Source organism: Equus asinus, chromosome 28 (assembly GCF_041296235.1).
Source record: "Equus asinus isolate D_3611 breed Donkey chromosome 28, EquAss-T2T_v2, whole genome shotgun sequence".
Taxonomy (NCBI): Eukaryota; Metazoa; Chordata; class Mammalia; order Perissodactyla; family Equidae; genus Equus; species Equus asinus.
In genome coordinates this window covers 5,589,255-5,599,684 of record NC_091817.1, presented here as the reverse complement: position 1 = coordinate 5,599,684, position 10,430 = coordinate 5,589,255, and positions in this window count along the sequence as shown.

The following is a 10,430-nucleotide window of genomic DNA, read 5'->3' as shown; positions in this document are numbered from 1 at the left end:
GGTCTACTACATTCCTTCTAGACACTGGTTTCTTTCCTTTAAGATCGTCCTGGGATTTATCTCTTATCATTTGTGGATGTGGCCAAATGTGTGGACTTTCCCCAGAGAAAGTCCTGGAGTCCCTGCCAACTTTATGTTCCCAGCAATCCTCTGATGTACAATGATCGTGTCATCTCATAGCACTCTGGCAATTCCACCTTGGCTGGTAACATGTTTTACTTCCTTCATCATGTTGGGAAGTGTACCTGATGCATTCATAGATTCTGATATTCTCATGGTTCTTTTTCTGGTGTGTATTCATAAGGTATCCTCACAATTTCTACTTCTTCATGATCTCTGTCTGCATCATACCTTGAAATCTATATTTCCAAATGCTCCTAATCTGATCCGGACCCGTGATGCCGGCCAGCAAAGCCCAGGCCACCCAAGCAGAACATGGGCACTTACCCGCTACACCACTGGGCCGACCCTGAATAGGACTTTTGAACCAACATTTGTACTGAACTTTGGAAGATGTTGGCCTGCTTTGATTATTCGTAAAGGTTATTAGTTGTAACATCATAGACAGCTACATTTTCCGTTCTCTCATGAGCTTAGCATGGAACGTGTTCTCTTGGTAATGCTCCTCTTCATCTCTTTGCAATGGTCTACCTTTCTGTAGCATCATTAAGCATTTGATGGTGATTATCAATCCATGGATTGATTATCAATCAAGCCCATCTTCTCTAAACTCTTTCAGCCTGCAATCTTTATGCCATAAACCTGCTTGCCTTTATGGAGTTTTGATTTTATGTGAACTGGTTTCCGGAACCCTGCATTATAACATCCTATAACTTTCAGATTTACATCCTCATATATTTAGACTTCTGTGTATGCTACGTCATCTTGACCACTCTAAGCTTAATTACAGGCCCACACCAGACACTTGTGCCTAATCAACTGTTTCTCCCTCCGTCCCCTGCCACCTGTTACCTCTGGGAACCACCAATCCCCTGTCAAATGCTACCTGTTTGTTGCTCCTTGTTTTAACCTTCTCCTTGTAAGTGAGATCCTATGGTATTTGACTTTCTCCCTGGGGATTGTTTCAGTTACCTTCGTACACTCAGTAGCCATTCTGGTGTCACAAATGGTTGGACTGCACCCTTTCTTACAGCTGAGTGCTATGCCATTGTGTGCATATAGCCCATCTTCCTTCTCCAAGAGCCCTTGATGGCCACCAGGGAGGATTCCAAGTCTTGGATATCGGGAGTAAGGCTGTGGTGAACAAAGCAGTGCAGGGATCTCCATGCCTTAGTGATTCCAAGGTCTTTGGATAAACACGCTGGAGAGGAATAGCTGGATCATATGGTAGATGGATTCTGAAATTTTTGAGGTAATGTCACATGGCTTTACGTAGTGCCCACACTGCTTTACACTCCCACAAGTTCTGCAGGACTCTTCCCTTCTCTCCACCTCCTCTCCAACACTTGTTTCCTGTCTTGTTCCTTGTAGCCATTCTGACCACAGTGAGCTGTTATCTCATTGCCGTTTGGATTTCCATTGGCCTTAGACTTAACGATGATGAACATGTGTTTATATAGCTATTTCCCAACCTTTCTGTCTTCTTGGGGTAAATTTCTGTTTCCATCTTTTGCCCAGGTTTTAATGGGCTTGTTGATTTTTCTCTTGTGGACACGTGTGTGGTCATTGGATGTTTTGGCTATTCAGCCCTTCTCCGATGTGTGGTTTGAAACATCCTCTCCCTGTTGTGCTGCCTTTGCATTCAGTAGATGGTTTCCTTGGCTGGACAGTAGGTTCTGCATTGGATGGAATCCCGTTTGTTTCTTGTTTCCATTGTTGACCTTGACTAGTCACACATGCTTCTTCCAAATAGGTGGCTAAGCCAGATGGTAAAGAGCAGGCTGCCTGCGTTTCCTCCAAGAAGTTTCACGGTTTCAAGACTTCCGTTGAAGGCTTTAATCCATTTCGAGATGGTGTGTGTGCCTGGTGTAACATCATGGTCTACTCTCATTGTGTTACATGTGGTTCTCCAGTCTTCCCAGCACTGTTTCTGTTAGTCTCTCCTTTCTCCACTGTCTCCTCTTGCCTTCCTCGTTGCAAATGTGCTGTCCATATATGTGTGAGTTGAACTCTGGGTTCTGGATTCTGTTCCATTGGTCTGTTTGCCTGTTTTTGAGACCAAACTGTGCCATTTCTGTACCTAGCACTTCGTCCTACATGTTGATATCACAAAGTGTGATATGTCCTGCTTTGCTTGTTTCCCTCAGGATTCCTTTGGGTATTCAGCGTCCCTTTTCACTGGATAGAGACTTTAGGATTCTCTCTTCTATTTCTGTGGGAAAGATTCTGCAACTTTGACTGGGATTGCATGGAATCCAGAGATTGCTTTATCCATTATGGAAGTATCAAGTGTTTTAGTACTTACATTCCTAGAGCACGGAATACCCTTCCGTTTGCTTGTGTCTTCGGGAATTTCTTTCCCCAAAGCTTTGCTAGCTTTCGGTTTCCATAGCTTGCAGCTGTTTGGCTAAGCTTATTACTAGAAATCTTTTTGTTCTTACTGGCATTTTTTTTTTGAGGTTCAGTTTTTCTGTTCTTAGCAACTGTTCATTGATTTTGTTTTGGCATATGTTTATGTGTGTGCTCACATCTGCAGGCGATGCTGCTGTATTTTCTGAGGAAGAGTGATGCTGTCTGACATCAATTCCCAGCTGCTTCAACACTACCTTGGAGGCCTGCTGGTAAACGGCTGGACCAGCAGTGAGGAGGTTCACACCCAGGATACCACGTGTCCGGCCCCGGGCTGCTGACCCAGAACATGCGGACTTCACCACTGTGCCACTGGTGGCGCCTTTCATGTTTCATTGGCAACCTGCAGTTGAGTGGAATGTGACTTGAATATGCTACTTGAGCCCAACTCTGGCGCTGTGTAGATGAGCCCAGTTTGTTGTTCTTCTCCACTGTGATGTCAGAGAATTTGTCAGAATTGTGTCTCTGCTATTCCAGCAAACTTCATCGACACAGGTTTTCAGAGCCCGATTTTAGCAGTCTTGTAACTCACCCTTCCCAGTTAACCTAGGTTTGACCTTCGATGCAGTTTTTGGAGTTGTGACTTTCTCTGATTTTAGAACGTTCAGAGTATGTCCAAAATTGATGTCTTTCATTGTGCATTATTCAGGTGTGATTTCTGTGTGCCTTCCATTTTCTTGAACCGTTTTTTCTTTTCCATGATATAATCGTTGATAGGGGCTCGGCGAGCTGAAGACTCGAATGAAAGATTTCTTGGACTCTAAAGGTCTGGCATTGGTGCTCTTTTATTTAGAGAATAGTACGGGATAACATGGGGACAGGACCCATGGGCAGTCAGAGCTCCTGCTGTTGCCCTGAGTTAAGGGTTATGGCGAATTTTATAAGGCATGGGTACATGACTTACTTTCACTGGAAAAAGAAATGATGATGTAAAATATCCTTAAATGATTTCAGTGCAGAATGGGTCTGGTTATTGTGTGGTCATATAACTTTAGATACGAATCTGGCAATATAGATCAGCATGTACGTGATGATGCCCTGGGCTTCTCTCCCTGGCTTCTCAGCCCTAATTCATACCATAAAGAAATCCAGCTGGTCACATAGTTTGGCATGTAGGCCAGGTCACCTTGGGTTTCTCTAGCTGGGCCCGGCTTAATCCACATCATAAACACCCCTGAACCCATTTGCACCAGAAATCTTTGGGGATATGGACGATGGTCTGTCTTCTGTGACTACTTCTGGCTGTACAAGGTCATAGAGCTGTCCCTAAATGGGACCATAGGCACAGGTAGGAAGTTCAGTGGACCGTAAGGCTTCACCCATGGTGTTCAAGGCTGACAAGGTATACAGAGCCTCTGGAGACAAGAGAATCATTTGACGAGAGGTGGTCCACGAGGTGAAACATTTTTGACATGCGGAAGACAAACAACGAAACAGATAAATTATCATAAGAAATACAAGCAGTATGTTTAACCCAATGAATAAGGTTTTGAAGTAGTACAGAAAACTGATCCAGACTAGCAGTTCAACGAATCGTTTAGAGTTAGGGTTAAGACATGGATTTAATTTGGTGGTGGGGATAGGAAGCCAGAAATATTTTGATGGTAGTCAAGAATATGGACACAACATTCAGTTTTTATAATGGCACAGTGCTGCTCTTGTGCTGCTGTCAAGACATCCAGTGCCATTTGGATTTGGAGGACTGCCTTTCACATTTGGGATACTTCTAAATTGAGCAGTGAAGTGCTATATTGAGTGTCATGCAATGCCTTCATAATAAATTTGTTTAGGACTTCCATGTGCAAGACGACATTTTGGATTCCTAATGAGGGAAGGAAAATTGAGGAAAGATGGTCACACCAGTGGAAGACACAGCTGGTTCAGTGTTGCTGCAAGTTGGGTAGGTTAGCAGGAGGAGATATAGTAGATCTCCTTGTACCTTGCATCCAGACAAAGCCTAGGGTGCATCATCCAATCCATCCAGATGGCAGCCAAGGCTGTAAATTGGAGCCACATAGCCACTGAGCACAATTAGGGGCTAACCAATGTGTGAAGGGCCATCTATCCCAGTCAGTCCCAAACCCATCAGTATTTTTTTAAGCCTATGATATGAGAACACATATAACAGCGAATTTTTCCCATCGGTCAGGTGTTAATAGTTGATGTATCACAAGCGAGATTGGTTTGTTCCCAACAGAGAGTGACCTTTGACTGAGTTGACCACGAGTAGGAGTCAACCAAATATATTCATCCCAAATTTGATATTGTCCATCCTATGCGTATCAATAAGTTGGGGACTTTACATTTGGAACTTGTTGTTTCTGATCCACCTACGACAAGGCAAATCTAGTTAGTATTTGGGCAGTAGTATTGAAGGAAAATGTTTGATGATGGCCAGGGAACTCCCAGGTGTCAGACATAGATGGCAACAAGTAGACATTACAATTAGTAACAGATGAATCTTGCCAAAGAAAACAGCTAGAATCTAGTATCCAGGAATGCCTATTATGGCTTCTACAGAAACATAATTTTTGTCTCTTAGATCACCCTCATTTTTACAAAAGATAGCCAAATTAGGATTAACTGGTTTTCAAATAAAGTGCAGTTTCAATACAACTTTCTCCAATTATTTACATAGCAGCAATAATAGTAATTGCTCATACAGGCTTTTTAAAATCTGCTTTGCTAGAATTTTTTCTGACAAATCTCAGATTGAACTGTGAAGGCCTCTCGAGGCCAGAAAAGCCAAGCCAAGGACTCGTCATCAGATTTTGCCTGCAGTACTTACAGATTTGAGTGGAGTTCTCCTTGAGTTCCCCCAAAATATTCGGAGGTTCCTTACACCTGTCAGATAAGCAAGCTTCCTTACTTACCGGGTGAGATTGCCAGAATCTCTGTAAACAAGGTACCAGGCCCATGTTTCCTAGTTACTGTATTCCAGAAAGTCCAATCTTTGTTCCTGAAATGTTGTCTTGTCATATCTGAGCCTGTATGTTTTAAATATGACATTCCAGTCAAAGCCTTGGTAGTATAACAAATGTGTCCTGTTATAAGGAGAACAGATTCTTATGGAACTTATACAAATATTGCCACCAAATAACTATACTCAGTCACAAAGTGTTTCCCAATTCCGGAGGGATAAGATAGGGAGAAAAAGATAAAAGTTTCAGTTTTGCTCATAAAGGTATAATTTCACCAAATTGCTGTAAGTCATAGTTAGCATAAGAGAAAAGAGAAAAAGATTTCACTCATTATGAGAAAACAAAACAACACATCAAAACTGAACAATATTTCAAACAGAAGTCCTAAAAATTTATAATCATCCTCATCAGTTCAGACAGTCCTGTATAATCAAGTCTTGAGCTGAATCTTCTGTCAGCAGATCGAGGAGCTTAGTTTCTGTTAGAATTCTGTAGTTTCTTACTCAGTTTAGTTTTACAATCTGAAAGTTTATCAGAAATCTGTAGATTAGATCCTCTGTGTCAGAATCCTTTCCAGAAATTTCTCAGAAGTTGAAACATATTTGCTAAAGAAAAAAGCAGCAGAGTAAAACAAGAACTAACTGAAAATTTGCAAAGGAATCAAAAGGGCAATTGACAAAGAAACTTGGCTACTCCTGTGACATATAACACTTCCAGATAATAATTGGACTTATGACTGATAACCAGGACAGATCAGAATTCCAGGAATGCTATATAATTTTAAGACATCTATATTAATAACATTTACCCATCTAATACCACCTAAGAAGATCTATCATCACTTATTTCCCAATGTTTCCCATGTAATTTAATAGACCAAATAAGCCAAATTAGTTTAGTATTTTTCTTCCTTATAGGAAGAGAGAGCAAATTTCTTTGAGAAGTCTCAGGGGCGCTCTGAAAATCCTCAGAGTAATCATTCTCCTGTCTGCCATGTGAAAAGATAGCCTTCATTTAGGATTTGAATATTTTTGAGGGAGAAGCTTGTTAAAACATATAAAAAGTTTTTAAAATGCTTCTTCAAATAGGAAACAATACTCACTGTGAAACAATGCTCAGGTATCTATTCAAAGTGATAACAGAAAGAGTCAAAAATATTAAGAGTGACCTCAGTCATTATTTTCACAAAACAGATTTGTCTCTTGGGTAGACTTACTCAAAGGAACAGCTTTCATTACCTCCTTATCAAGAGCAGATCAAAGGTTCAAGAACATTTATCCTTTTAAAGAAAACCAAATTTGAATTTCTGCACCTACTTATTTTTAACATTCAAACTCATTCACTTAATTGAACTTACTTTAGTCTATGTGACCAGGCATAAAACTCCTTTCAGAATTTCTCCTTCACAAACCTTCTAAAACTTTCTTTTTTGGTTTCAGATTTTGTCCCAAACTCTGTCTTTTTTCCTTTCTAGTACATTAGGACACATTTCTTAACCCATCAAACAAAAATATTTCCATTCTTTATACCTTTTTTACTGAAAGCGTAGACTTTAACTTCCTTGAATATGAGCTCTTTTCCTTAGTAATTTCCAGTAGCTTTAATTCCATAGGTTAATTAGAACTTTTAACCCTTAACAGATGTAGTAAACACTAAAAAGGCAAACAGTTATGAATCGACTTTTATATCAGCATTCTGAACACTTCATAACTTTAGAAACACGCCACTTTACAATAAAACACAAGGCATGCTTTTTATACACCCAAACGCTTTTAGCCTCTTCAATAAGAAGCCAAAAGTAGATAACTTAGATATGTTTATTAATAATGTTTCGGTGTTACATCCAATCCAAAAACAACCCAGATATTCAGATTTTTATCATTTAACTTAACTTGGCATAACTCAAGACTGTTACCAAAAAGAATTTTGAAGCTGTTTTTTTTTTTCAACAAGTATACTGACCATAAAAGTTATTGTACTCATTTTTATGAGTTTTATGTATTTAAACCATTTGTTTCCAACAATTATGTTCAGATTACCTACAGAAACCTCATGAGGCATTAGACAAAACTGGTCATCATTTAAAGCTATTATTTTGTTGACAAATTTAACAGACAACGTGAACTTATATGACTAGAAAACCCAGGCTGAATGCCTGCATGCTATGCAAATAACAACTCTGACAAAAAGACTATTTTCAATCCTTAATCCACATCAATCGTCTTTTTCTTTCTCAGCTATCTCTCATAGGTATGCTTATCAGTCCATTCTCCTTCATTCCAAGTTATTAATTTTGCATTTCTTTAATCACCATATGTTCTGTAGGCCGATGCATGAGTGCTTTTGTGATTGTTATGTATTGTCTTTGAATTCCCATTGTTCACTAGAAGGAATCTTTGCTACCCTAGCCTAGATCCAACTGAGCACTGAGAACACATCGTCATCTTGGTTGGTTTGACATTCTGAGATCAGAAACTCCAAATGTTAGGTTGTCCAGCCAACCAACTTATGGACATAATGTTTCTGAGACAAATTAGACAAACCTGATGAATTCTTCTCTCCAGGTAAGATATTTTCATGTCTCTTTTCTGAATTTGGGAAGGCTCGAACATGATCGTTAGAGTAGATTACGTCTAAGGACTGCTTTACTTTAATTCTGTAGGGCTTGTTAGTTGTTTGATTTACATCCTCAGCTCTGGCATGTTTATTTTTCTTTAAATATAAGTGTAATGTTTCAATTTTCAGCCAACTTCCTCACATATGTTTCAAAACACATAATCAATACTCTTCCAAAAAGGCATGCAGATTTGCACCATGAAGCGTTTGAGGCTGAAAGACGTTAGAGAAGATGAACTTCCAAGGATTGTGAATCTCCTCCAAATGCTTAATGATGATACACAAAGGTAGACCATAGCAAATAGATTAAGAGGAATACAACGAAGAGATCGTGTTCCGTGCTAAGCTCATGAAGCAAGGGAAAATGTTACCATGAGTGAGGTTACTACTAATTACCTTAACGAATAATCACAGCAGGGCAGCTTCTTCCCAAGTTCAGGCAACAGATTGGTCCAAAAGTAAAATTCAGGTCCAGCCATGTGTTCTGGTGTGTAAGTGCCCACATTCCTAGTGGACGACCTGGGATTCATGGATTCAATGATGGGTGCTCATCAGATTAGTAACATTAGGAAAGATAGATTTCTGAATCTATCACCATGGTATGGTGCAGACAGAGATCAAAAATAAATGGAAATTGTGAGCATACCTTATAGATACGCACAAGGAAATAAACATGAAAATATTGCAGTCTATGACACATCTGGTACACTTCTCTAAATACAAAATGAAGGAAGTGATGTGACCTGCATAGGTGGAATTGTCGGACTGCACGAGATGACATGATCATTGCACATCAGAGGATTGGCTGGGCAACTTCAACTTGGGAGGGACTCCAGGACTTTCTCTGGGGAAAGTCTACACATTTGGCCATATCTACAAAATGTAACAGCTAAAACCCAGGATAAACTTAAAGTAAAGAAACTAGTGTCTAGAGAGAATGTACTAGACGTTTAAAAGTTCAAGGATAAAGTTAGAAACTGACAAGAAATCTAGGAAATGGAAAAGTATTCTAGCTGGAAAGCGTGAGTAGTCAGACTGGTATGAGATCGCTCTGAAATGCTGTGTGCATGGAAGATGCCGGGACAACTGAGAAGTTTGAGGGTGTTTATGACATCACAGTGAACATGTCACCCAAGATGGCCTCATGTTAATAGTCCGAGGATTGTCTTAGGCTACTGATACTCAAGGGAGAGATACCCAGAAGAGAATTTAAAAACAGAAACCAGGCAGTGAAACTTGAAGAGATAGAATAGACGCTGATTAAAGGGATAAGAAAGAAGTCATTGTGAAGATACAATAATAGAGGGACAATCACTGAGTGGAGACCACTGTGATCTACTCAAGTATAGGGGGAGGCCATGGAGATTCAAGCTTGAAACTTGATTTGAAACCAGAGGCTGGACTTGGGTCTTATCAGGCCTACATTTTCCTTCTGTGTTAATCATCCAAAATCAAGAGTGATCTCCTGAGGACATTGTAGAGAATGATTGATGCTTCCTTTCCTATGTCACTAGCATTCATTGAAGAGAAGTATCACTTTCCATAGCTCTGGCATTATGGAGCTCCAAAGGGTACATGCTAATGTGTCACAAGATATCTCTTTGAACCCATGAAGGAATGGACCCCCGTCGTGCTTTGCGTATGTCTCATTGTTTGGCAGGGCTACAGAAATGTGCTGAGAAGCACCCTTTTCCAGATGGCTTCGTTGCTTTGTGAGGGCCACCGTAACAGGCTAGTGTGCTCAGTTTGGCTCCAATGAAGTTCTATCCCCGTATCTCTTGGAGTAGAATGATTATTGATGACGTGTATTGACACCATATGTAAATAGGTTGGCTGAAAATTAGAACATTACAATTATCTTTATAGAAAAATAAACTTGCCAGAGCTGAGGAGGTAAATCAAACAAATAACACACCCTATAGAAATAAAGTAAGCCAGTATCTAGACGTAATCTAGAGGAATGTTCAAGGATGGGGGTCAAGATTGAAACTTCCCAAATCCAGAAATGAGACAGAAAAGTATCTTATTTGGAGTGGAATTCAGCAGATTTGCCGAATTTGTTTCGGATACATTATGTTCATGAAGGAGGTTGCCATGCCTACCTAGAATTTGGAGTTTAAGATCTCAGAATGTCAGACCAACCAAGATGAACACGTGTTCTCAGTGCTCATCTTCACCAAGGCTAGCATGGCAAAGATGGCTACACGGGACCATGTAAATTCAAAGACAACACCCAACAATGAAAAGCACTCACACGTAGGTCTATAGAACATAGGGTGCTTAAAGAAATAGAAAATTGATACCTTGGGATGAAGGACAACCGACTGACAAGCATACCAAAGGGGGAAATCTGAGAACGACCAT